A 12,257-nucleotide genomic window follows, 5' to 3' on the forward strand; every position below is an offset into this window, starting at 1 on the left:
ATTTTAATCTCTGCTGTTGAACTAATTGTTTTTGAGTAATTTTCAAATTTTTCATTAAAACCATTTTTTATTAGTTCATAAATAATTATTTGAAGCTAATTTCCTCAAAATTTTGACTTTGATTTGACCACCAAGGCCCAAGGATCCAATTTTTCTTGAAATTTCTAGTATTCCCTTGGTGGGGGACCTCCAGAAATATATTTCTTTAAGATCCACAAATTTTTCAACTTGGAGAATTTTAATTTTTCTAGCATTTTAATATTTTGACTCTAATTAATTAGTTTTTTGGCTTAGGATTTATTTTTGTTTTTTTCAAAAAAATTAATTAATTAATTGACACTTGAGGGGATTAATTGTTTTTCCACCCTCAATATTTTAACCATGGTGTCTAAGTATGAGGGACTGTGCACTAAAATATTTTTTACATAAGATTTTACAAATTCAACCCTCAAAGGGGAATACCCGTTCGTTATAGACCCTAAAAATACACACCCAATTCTGTGACACAATATGATCTAATAGACCAAGTGACTTGTAATAAAATAATTTAGTGAATTATCTTAAATTATTCCCAAATCTCTTTTACAAAAGACTCGACTAAAACACTAAGACTCACCTAAGACTTTGACAATAAATTCCACCCTAGCTTTAGGGTGAGGCTGGAGGGAAAAACTTTGCCGATCATCCGTGTTTAGAAACACAGATAAATTAGTGAGACGAAAAACCTCCTAGGATGAAATTCGTCTCCAAAATAATAGGCTTACCATGGTTGTTACATACATACATGGTCTTACTAGCATCATTTACATTACAAATTTTGCAGAATGGGTTTATAATGACTCAAAAGATGATGCCTGATGATCTTGATGCTTTGAAAAATATGGTACAACTACTTCCTTGGAACTTTGACAAGCTACGTGCAACAGGAACCTAAGTCATTGGAGAATGCATTGAGGGTGGCAAGAAAATTTGAAAGAAAAATTATGTCAACAAGGAGGTATACCACTTACAACTATAAAGATGGAAGTGTTGTTGTTCGTAGCCTCCCACAACCTACAAGGTTGACACTAATAACTGGAGGAAAAAAGAGCAAAATGGATTTGCTATAGTTGTGATAACATATACACTAAAGGTCATAAGTGTGCTGAGAATAAATTATTTTACATAGATTGTGAAGAGGTGAAGAAAATGAACAAGAAACATTAAAAGAAGATGATATACACCTGGAACCAACCCCAGAGAAAAAAGAAATGAATCTAACAATATATTTTAATGCATTGGCGGGAATTATCACTCCTCAAACTTTCAAGGTAGAAGGATATATCAAGAAGTAAAAGGTAATAGTGTTGATTGATTCGGGTAGTACCTATAATTTTATTCATTGTAATATAGTCAAGGAATTGAACTGCTTTCTAAATCCAGCACCAGAGTGTCAAGTGATGGTTGCAAATGGAGGGACTATAAATTGCTTAGGGAAGTGCCATAATATCAAGCTAACTATTGGGGAATATGTATTGAATAGTCTAATGATTTCCATTCCAATGGATGGTGTTGATGTTGTTGTTGGGTCCCTATAATACTAGTGATTACCCCATTACTATTGTAGTTGTACTCATTAATATTGTTGTGCCCCTATTGTCCCCATATTGTTATTACTGTGCCCCATAGAATCCCTCTATTGTTATTTTTGTGGCTTTATATTATTATTGTTAGGTCGGCTGTGTTATATTGTGACTCCTTAGACTCCTATATATAGAAAGGAGGTTTTGTCATTTGAATCATCCAAGAATTGTTCATTTATGTAATGTAAAGGAGGTTGCCCCCTCGAAGAGGCTGAATTTTAAGGCATTGATCTATCTTTTCTATATTTTTCTTGAGTTGGTTTCATAACATTTGGTATTAGAGCTTTGGATTCTAGGGTTTTGTTGCTCCAAACAGGTCATTGTGGCATTTTTGCTATAACTTTTTTCTACGACGTTTTAGAGGCTAAAAAAAAAAATCCCATTTGAGAAGACATCGCACTGAAGCTCGGGTCCGAATTTCAGAGTTTTTGCGCTATATTTGCGGAGATATGATTTGAGGAAGTTGGTCTTTTTGCAGACTCGGATTGAAATTTTGTAAGAAGATATAGAAAGAGGACGGACTGTAGTTTCTTGTATATATTTTTCAGAGCCAAAGGTCAAAACAGGGACACGTGGCACGTCGTACAAGTTTGCTCTACTGAATTAGTTTCTAATCAGGTCACTGTGGGAGATTTGGCATAACTCTTCATTGGAGAATCCAATTGGGGTCGGACTGGTGGCATTGGAAAGAGGACATAGAGGGCTACCACAGGTCGCAATTTCAAAATTAGATGATCCAAAATTACAAAGATACATCAAAGGCAATATCGAGCTCCTACAAAGTGAAAAAATGTGTGTAGATTTTTTATATTTTTGCTTAAGCTTGGTTTGAAAAATTATTTTGAAGGAATTCAAAGGGCATAGTAGAGCATTAGTATCGGTAACTGATGCCCCGAGGAAAGAAAATGCAAACACCTAGTAAGCAATCTGAAAGCTCTAGCATGACTCATGAAGAAGAGGAAAAAGTGCTACAGGATATATCAAAATTACAAGACCAAGTGCAACAAATTTCACTCTCACAAAAGCTAACAGAAGCTAAGATAAATGGAGTGAAATTTAAGATAAAGGGCGTGGAAGCCAAGATTGACGATTTGAAGATAGATTTGAAGGCAGATTTGACAAATTTTCTACAAGAAATACTTACTAATGGTGAAAGGGGAGGAAAGGAAACTCATAATGCAAACAAAGGAAATGTTAATCATGATTTCATAGACTCTAATGTTGGATCGAAGACGCACCATATTCCAAAAATCAATATGAGGAAGTTTGATGGCAAGGATCCCGCAACATGGATATTACAGATGGAGCAATTTTTCGATCTCAATAATGTGCAAAACACACAAATGGTACGTGTTGCAACTTTATATTTGGAACCAAATCAGTTTGTATGGTATCAATGGATTTACTCTCGTAAACAATTTATCGCTTGGGTAATTTTTATGGAAGAATTGATAGCACATTATGAGGATACAAAAAACAACACTTTTTTTAGCCAATTGATAAGTCTCAAACAAAAGGGTACAATAATGGAGCACATTGAGGAGTTCCAAAAATTGAACATAAGGGTAAAAAATATTCCAGAGGAGCATAGGATTGATGTGTTCATAGGGTCTTTAAAGGATAATATCCAACATGATGTTCGCCTTTGGGAACCTAATTCATTGGAGAAGGCATTGAGTTTAGCAAGAAAAATGGAAAGCAAAATTATGGCAACTAGGAAGCATACCACACACAACTATAAAGACGGAAGTGTTGTTGTCGCTAGTCTTCCACAACCTATAAGGTTGACACCACAACAATTGGAAGAAAAAAGAGCAAAAGGGCTTTGTTACAGTTGTGATAGCAAATACACTAAAGGTCATAAGTGTGCTGAGAAGAAATTATTCTACATAGATTGTGAAGAGGAAGAAGAAAAGGAGCAAGAAAGGTCAAAAGAAGAGGATATACTCCAGGAAAAAAGCCTAGATGAAGAACAAATGAATTCGACCATATCTTATAATGCATTGGCGGGAATTACCACAACTCAAACCATCAAGATAGAAGGACAAATCAAGAAGAAAAAGGTAATAGTGTTGATTGATTCAGGAAGTACCCACAATTTTATTCATTCTAAGGTAGCAAAAGAATTGAATTGCTTCTTATATCCATCACAGAGTGTCAAGTGATGGTTGCAAATGGAGGAATAATAAATTGCTCTAGAAAGTGCCATAATATCAAGTTATCCATGGGAGAATATGTATTGACTAGCCCAATGCTTTCCATTCCAATGGGAGGTGCTGATGTTGTATTAGGAGTCCAATGGCTACAATCCTTGGGTATAATAGCTTTTAATTTTCAAGAACTTTTCATGAAATTTTTTGTGGAAGGAAAGGAAGTTGAATTAAGGGGTATTGCAGGGAAGCCGGGAAAGATAATCAGCTCTAACGGTATGACAAAGCTTCTAAAAAAGGAACGAAAAGGTGTAATTGCACAATTATGTTCGCTAGATGTTTCCACATTGGAATCATCTATTTCTCCAGATCTCCAAAAAGTCTTGGACAATCATTCCAAGGTATTTGAGACTCCCAAAGGTCTCCCACCTATTCGTCTTCATGATCATGCTATTCATCTGATTCCAGGAAGTGTTCCTCCAAACATCAGGCCGTACAGATATCCTTATGCCCAAAAGAGTGAAATTGAACATATGGTTGCAGAAATGCTAGAGGCTGGTATAATTCAATCGAGTCTGTTGGACACCTAATCCTAAAGGGTTAGTGTGGAATTCGAATGGACAAAAGCAGTCCAAGAGACCTTGGGATCTGAATCCCAAGAGTCACATATGTGTACTATAAATGTATATCTATTGTTAATAAAAAGTACTGAATGATTTATCTTTCCCATTGTTTTTACTGTCCATGTGTGTTTAACATGGTATCAGAGCCATGATGAGTGGCCTGTTTTCCCTGAGCAACTGGTCTGAGTTGCCTTGAATAGTGCTGAATAGTGTTGGCCTAGTCTTCATTACCTGTAACGCTCCATTAATTGTGCCTGCGCCTGCTTGTTCTTCTGAATACAGAGCGTCATTACACCTGCGCCTCTATTGTCTGACAATTCTCTGCGCTTGTCAGCTATGCGTTTTATATATTCTGCCATTCTCAGTGTAACGCTCAGCCGCTCTCCCATCGGTTCCGCTAACTGTTCTAACGCCTCTCTTGATTATTTGACTTCTCAACGCTCACTGTGGTGACTGTGCGCTCAAATCAGTTATATCCTTGCTCCTGAAATTACAGTGGTTTGATGCTCTGCATTATTCTATGTAACACACTATCCTGCGTGCTACTCCGTGACCTGCACTCCTGGAATTTTGACAGTCTTTATTGACGTAACGCTCCTTCGTTTTTTATTCTTGTTGACTAGATTATGATGAATGTTGATTATTGCTCTGGGATTGATTCAACAACGTACTAGTCCAAATCTGCGGTTTTGAGTGTGTTCTCAAAGAATCCGTGAACCCCAAATCTGCGGTTTTGAGTGTATTCTTAAAGAATAAAGACTTCGAATACGTCTTGAGGGAATTTTTCTGGGATTGATCTGCTCCAAGTTGGGTGTCTGCGTTGAATGATTTTGGGCATTGATATGCTAGATACGTTGAAGACATTTTGAGGTTATTGGGATTGTTCTGCTGCAAGTTGGGTTCCTGTCTTGGCGTTACTGTTTCTGTTGCTTCACTGAAGGGTTCCTGTCTTGGCGTGGCCTTCGGAACAGCATGACCTGAGGTTCTGGGATATGAATTGCATAGTGCACCCAACCAACAGATTGACAAATTCCTGGTATGAAATGGGGGTTCAAGAAGAATAACGTCCCTGTATTCGTATGTATCATCGTAATACTTTGGTGAATATTGAATGTATCTATCTTCTAAGGTCATTTTTCATACCGATCTGTGTTGAAGCCAAAACTGTGTTTGGAGATGAACAGGCGGGCGATGTCTCCCTTCTATTAAATATCGTGGCATCTAATCTTGCCTAATTTGACGCTGACCACGCTGCGTTGGACGCTCATTGCAATAAAACACTACAGTAAATGCTGGCGATTAAAATACTAAGAAATCTAAATACATGGCGGAGGGGGAGTCCTCTATCCCGGTCTCAGCCTCGAAGACAACGAAATGCCATGGGATTTCCTGAGGAAAGCGTATTCAATCTTGAGCACGCAATTGTTTTTGACCGTAATTGTTGCTGCAGCCGTGGTTTTGTATTCACCCATCAATCTTTTCCTGGTTCAAACCCCGGGCCTCTTGTTGGGCATCTCCATCTTGCCTTTAATCTTGATGTGCCCTCTTTATGCCTATCATCAGAAGCATCCGGTTAATCTTGCATTGTTGGGAGTGTTTACTGTTGTTCTGAGCCTCACTGTTGGCATATCCTGTGCATACACAAAAGGAAGGATAGTTCTGGAGGCATTGATATTAACAGCAGCTGTGGTGTTCTCACTAACTGGTTACACATTCTGGGCGGCAAAGAAGGGCAAAGATTCAGTTTCTTGGGTCCAATTCTGTTTTCCAGCCTCATTGTCCTCATCCTATTTAGTTTTATCCAGGTGATTCTACAGGAACGTCATCATCCAAAGCGCCACCAGGAGATGTGAGTCCAGGACACATGATGTTTGCTCCGGCAAGGACAAATTTGATTGCCCCTCTGTCTACTTGAAACTTTTTCATTATGTTTGGATATTGATGTAATAGACGCAGGGTCGGCATGTAAGGACCATCTCGAACGTTGAAGAAGAGTGGTACATTATTCACCAAAATCAGATTAATATGATTCTGGCATTTTGCAACTATAAGAGGAGATTTCTTTGGAAGTAAATCTTCTAATACGGGCTCCAAATCCGGATACTCCTCTGCAATGCTTTGGCGGATCTTGCGTTGCACAGATGCCTTTACTTGATTCTGGGAAGAAATTTCCTCACTAGAAAACTTTTTGAACATTTTTGCCGCAAATTGTCAATTCCTGGAAGTGAGTAAAGCTTGGATTCAGTTAAAACCTGGATGAACTAATATCGTATTTCCAGCCAAATGAGCTGTGACAATGAGCGAGTACTTCGCAGCTTTTGCCTGTGTCCAGGTTTGAAAAATGAACTCTGTCAGATTAGCAGACATAAAAGACTTGTATTGCGGTATTCAACGACATTTTTAACAGCTAAGTCTCAATGTTGAATAGTGTGAATGGGAACTGTGAGCAACAAACAGTGGCATAATATTATACCAGAAGTGTTGATGGTTCTTTGCAACTAGAAGAAAATCAGAATAGCTTCTGAAGATTATAATTGGTCTCTACAGTGTGAAATTTCGGTTCTATTTGTATTATGTTCTACTTTGCTGCGATAAAGAATAAAGTACACGGGTTCAGCTTACAATGATTGTGTGTAAATATTCTGATATATTTGGTACATTTGAGTCTTTGACGGCATGACTAATTTCTCAAGCACAAAATGTGTAAACCAGAGAACTGTAAACGTGAATGATGTTCTCATCTAAAGGGTGCCAATATGTAGCCTTGGTAGTTTTACCAGTGAAAACTTGATAATTGAAAAATCTGTTAGTGATTGGCTAAATTCTTAGCTGGAATTAGTTGAGTGCCTTTTTCAAACTGATTTTTTTCAATAGCTGGGGTTTGTCTAGACTTGCTGAGTGTTCATTTGTTTGTTGAGACAATGGCTAGATTTCATGATGTATTAGAGTTACTGAATACACTAATACATCCACTATTGGTGGGAAGGTAAATGTTAGCAAAGACACTCTTTGTGACATTCAGATCTGCCTGCATGATGCACAAGAAAAGATCGACTTTTTGCAGCTTGAATCACAGCTACAGCAAGAAGAGCTACACCATTCTGAACCTGTTTCTGTTCAGAACATTGAGACAACCACCCATCAGCAGCATGTTAATAATGGTACAGATCATTCAAATAAAGCAGCAGTTGTATATGCAGATGCAGAAACTCAGTCTGCACTTCCCAAGCCCATCATCAGACCTTGGGAACAGCTTGTCCACAACAAGCACAAAACTGGTCTTGGATATGACAAGGACTTGTCCTTTCATATTCCAGACTACTCAAAGCCCATTCAGTTTCAGAGTGCTGGATTCATTTATGATAGTTCACCTGCTCCTCATGACAGTTCAGCTTCAGCTGTTCCAGAATCTGCCCCTCTTCTACAGCAACAACAACAACAACAAAAACAACAGATCGTGAAATGCCAACACTGTGATCGAGTTGGCCATCTGAAAGATCACTGTTTTGATCTTCATCCATGTGAGCACTGTCATAAAACCAGCCATTCTTCACACAGATGCTTCAGAAACAAACCACCTGCAAGAACAAAGATTCATCTTGGATGGATCGCTTCTTGGCAATGGGCATCAACAGCCAAGAAGATATTCCAAACACATGTTAGAACTTGTTCCAGAGTATTGAACAGTCTTGCAGCTGAGTTTTCTCCATCTTCTCACCTTGTACCTGACAGGGGGGAAATGATGGTCATCTACAAGCTTCAAAGTCACATCAAGCGAGCCTGAGCCACAACCTGCCACACCAGTTTCAGAGTTGCAGCCAGAGACAAAGATGCCCGTGAACACATATTGGGAACACTTCCTCTAGCAGAAGACTCCAGCTTCTTGCCAGTTTTGGAAGAGTTCCAGAGTTGTTGGTCATCCTTAAACCATCACAGATTGAGAACACTTCCTCTAGCAGAAAACTTCAGTTTCTTGCCAGTTTTGGAAGAGTTCCGGGAACTGCACTAAGCATTCCAGTGTTGGTGGTCATCCTTAAACCACCGCCCTTTTTTACCAACATTTCATAGAGCACATTCAGCCTAGTGCTGCCATGCATTTTTACACATTTTGTATTACAGCTCTCTTCTTGGACTCATACATAACCCTTCGGATTAAGGGGGGGAATGTTGGACACCTAATCCTAAAGGGTTAGTGTGGAATTCGAATGGACAAAAGCAGTCCAAGAGACCTTGGGATCTGAATCCCAAGAGTCACATATGTGTACTATAAATGTGTATCTATTGTTAATAAAAAGTACTGAATGATTTATCTTTCCCATTGTTTTTACTGTCCATGTGTGTTTAACAGAGTCAAAGTTCTTTCTCTGCTCCAGTAGTATTGGTGCACAAGAAGGATGGATCATGGCGCATGTGTCCGGATTATAGGGAGCTCAACAAGCTCACTATTAAAGATAAGTTTCCCATTCCTGTCATTGATGAATTACTGGATGAATTGCATGGATTAATTTACTTCACCAAGTTGGATGTTCGTTCAGGATATCATCAAATCAGAATGAAGACTGAAGACATTCCGAAAACAGCATTTAGAACTCATGAGGGTCATTATGAATTTTTGGTCATGCCTTTTGGCCTTACCAATGCACCCTCAACATTTCAAGGTTTGATGAATTCAATTTTCAAACCATTCGTTATAAAATTTGTGTTAGTATTTTTTGATGATATACTAATCTACAACAAGTCTTGGAAGGATCATGTTGAACATGTTGACAGGGTGCTACAACTATTAGAGGAGAAACAATTATATGCAAAAAGATCCAAACGTTTCTTTGGAGTACAAGAGGTAGAATATCTGGGTCATATTGTATCTCATGAAGGAGTTAAGGTAGACCCTAGCAAAATTAAAGCCATTAAGGAATGGAAAATCCCCACATCCATAAAGCATCTGCGAGGATTTCTCGGGTTGACAGGGTATTATCGCAAGTTTGTTAAGAATTATGGGAGAATAGTAGCACCTCTAACAACACTATTGAAGAAAGATGCATTTTCATGGACTCCAGAAGCAACAAAGGCCTTCGAACATCTTAAAGAGGCAATGTGCCAAGCACCTGTCTTAGCTACACCGGACTTCACAAAAACCTTTATTGTGGAATGTGATGCTTTAGGAAATGGAATTGGTGCTGTTTTAATGCAATATGAAAGACCCATTGCTTTTGAAAGTCGTCCAATCAAGGGAAAGTTTTTACACAAAGCTATTTATGAGAAGGAAATGTTGGCAATACTCCATGCACTTAAGAAATGGCGACCCTACCTAATGGGAAGACACTTCAAGGTAAAAACGGATCATGACAGCCTTAAATACTTTTTAGAACAAAGATTATCCTCTGAAGAGTAACAAAAGTGGGTCACAAAGATGTTGGGTTATGACTTTGAAATCATTTACAAAAAAAGGAAGCAAAATGTGGTGGCAGATGCACTCTCAAGAAAGGATGAGGATGTGGAAGCATTGTTGTGCGCCATTTCTATTATCCAACCAGATTGGATAAACGAAGCAAGGGAGGAATGGAAGAATGACGAAGAAGTGTGGGAACTTATTCGAAAGTTACAACAAGATTCCAGTACATCGGATACATTTAGCTGGAAAAATGATTCGTTATGGTACAAAGATCGCTTATACCTCTATAAGAATTCCCAGCTAAAACAAAAGATTCTTATGGAATTGCACACTTCTACCTTAGGAGGGCACTCGGGATTTTTAAAAACTTACCACAGGGTTAAGAAGGAATTTTTTTGGGATGGCCTTAAATCAGATATTCAAAAGTTTGTGGCGGAATGTTTGGTTTGCCAACAAAATAAAGTTGAAACAATTAAGACACCGAGTCTATTACAACCTTTATCCATTCCAAGCCAACGTTGGGAGGAGGTTTCAATAGATTTTATCACAGGTTTACCCAAGTCTGAGGGAAAGAGTGTCATCATGGTGGTAGTTGACAGACTTACCAAGTATGCACATTTTTGTGCATTATCACATCCATTTAAAGCCAGTGCAGTTTCTACTGCATTTATGGAAACAATTCAAAAGCTACATGGAAACCCAAAGATTATTGTAAGTGACAGAGATCCCATTTTCACTGGAAATTTTTGGACAGAATTATTTTCTTGTCTTGGTACTCAGTTAGCTCATAGCTTATCTTATCATCCTCAATCTGATGGACAAACTGAGATAGTAAACAAATGTTTGGAAGGATATCTTCGTTGCTTTGTATCTGATAAACACACACAATGGGTCAAATGGTTGACTCTGGCTGAATGGTGGTATAACACTTCCTTCCATACAGCAACAAAAATGACCCCATTTATGGCACTTTATGGGTATCAGCCACCATCCATCACATCATATTTAAGAGAAAATTCTAAGGTTCAAGCAGTGGAACATCACATCGAATATCAACAACAAGTCCTCCAACTCTTAAAGGATAACCTCGTGTTGGCACAGAATAGAATGAAACAACAGGCAGATCAACATCGCAGCGAAAGAAGTTTTGATGTAGGTGATTGGGTATTCCTACGACTACAACCATATAAGCAAATGTCCCTCAAGCAAGCTAAGAAGGATAATAAATTATCACCAAAGTATTATGGTCCGTACAAGGTGTTGCAAAAGATTGGTACTATGACATACAAATTGGAGCTTCTTGCAGCTTCTCGATTGCACCCAGTTTTCCATGTTTCATGTTTAAAGAAGGTTATAGGCGATAAGCTCCCAGTTCAAACAATATTCCCAGAACTTGACAAGGAAGGAAAAATTATATTGGAACCAAAGCAGTCACAGAAACAAGAACTCGACACCTATGAAATCGATCAATTTCAGAGTATCTTATCAAGTGGAAGAACTTATCTGTTGAAGATTCCACATGGGAGGATGAGAATTTTATACAAAAGCATCCAGAACTACTCAAGCGTTGAGGACAACACTTTTTTGAAGGAGAGGGGCATGTTGGGTCCCTATAATACTAGTGATTACCCCATTACTATTGTAGTTGTACCCCTTATTAATATTGTTGTGCCTCTATTGTCCCCATATTGTTATTACTGTGCCCCATAGAATCTCTCTATTGTTATTTTTGTGGCTTTATATTATTATTGTTAGGTCGGCTGGGTTATATTGTGACTCCTTAGACTCCTATATATAGAAAGGAGGTTTTGTCATTTGAATCATCCAAGAATTGTTCATTTATGTAATGTAAAGGAGGTTGCCCCCTCGAAGAGGCTGAATTTTAAGGCGTTGATCTATCTTTTCTATCTTTTTCTTGAGCTGGTTTCATAACAGTTGTATTAAGAGTGCAATGGTTACAATATTTGAGGACGATAGCTTTTAATTTTCAAGAAAAGTTCTTGAAATTTTTCTGGGAAGAAAAGGAATTGAATTAAGGGGTATCACAGGGAAACCGAGGAATATAATCAACTCTAATTGCATGACAAAGCTTTTGAATGAAGAACAGTGAGGCATAATTGCACAATTATGCTCACTAGATGTTCAAACATTGAAATCATCCATTTCTCCAGATCTCATATATAGAGTCTGAAGGAGTTGTTCTGTCCAGGAAGGAGGGTCGAAGCGCCAAATTTCTGTTCTGTATCTTGAGAGAGGGCCAAAGCCCTAGTTTCTCTGTTATAGGTAGGATGGAAGGCCTCAAGACCAAGAGTAGGTAAAAAAGAAGGGTCGCGACTGAGTTATGGAGGCATCATATTGGTAGATCGCACTGTGGAAGGTCGTGACTCTTGTGAAGACTTGAACAGTGAACAAAAGTTAATGAAGTTTGTGGAAAGGGCTGCTGTTCTATGTTGGACAATTGCTGAGCATA

General features: G+C 38.3%; 1 protein-coding gene and 1 pseudogene across 2 annotated transcripts in view; both read left to right on the forward strand.

Annotated features, from left to right (window-relative positions):
* LOC149225302 (histidine kinase 1-like) overlaps positions 1 to 12,257 on the forward strand; it is a 493,646-nt gene that overhangs the window by 72,093 nt on the left and 409,296 nt on the right. The window lies entirely within an intron of this gene.
* LOC149225303 (BI1-like protein pseudogene) lies at positions 5,475 to 6,263 on the forward strand (annotated as a pseudogene).

The sequence above is a fragment of the Pinus tabuliformis genome, chromosome J, assembly GCF_031772625.1.
Source record: "Pinus tabuliformis cultivar Carrire ecotype Pingquan chromosome J, CPIR1, whole genome shotgun sequence".
In the NCBI taxonomy this organism is placed as follows: domain Eukaryota; kingdom Viridiplantae; phylum Streptophyta; class Pinopsida; order Pinales; family Pinaceae; genus Pinus; species Pinus tabuliformis.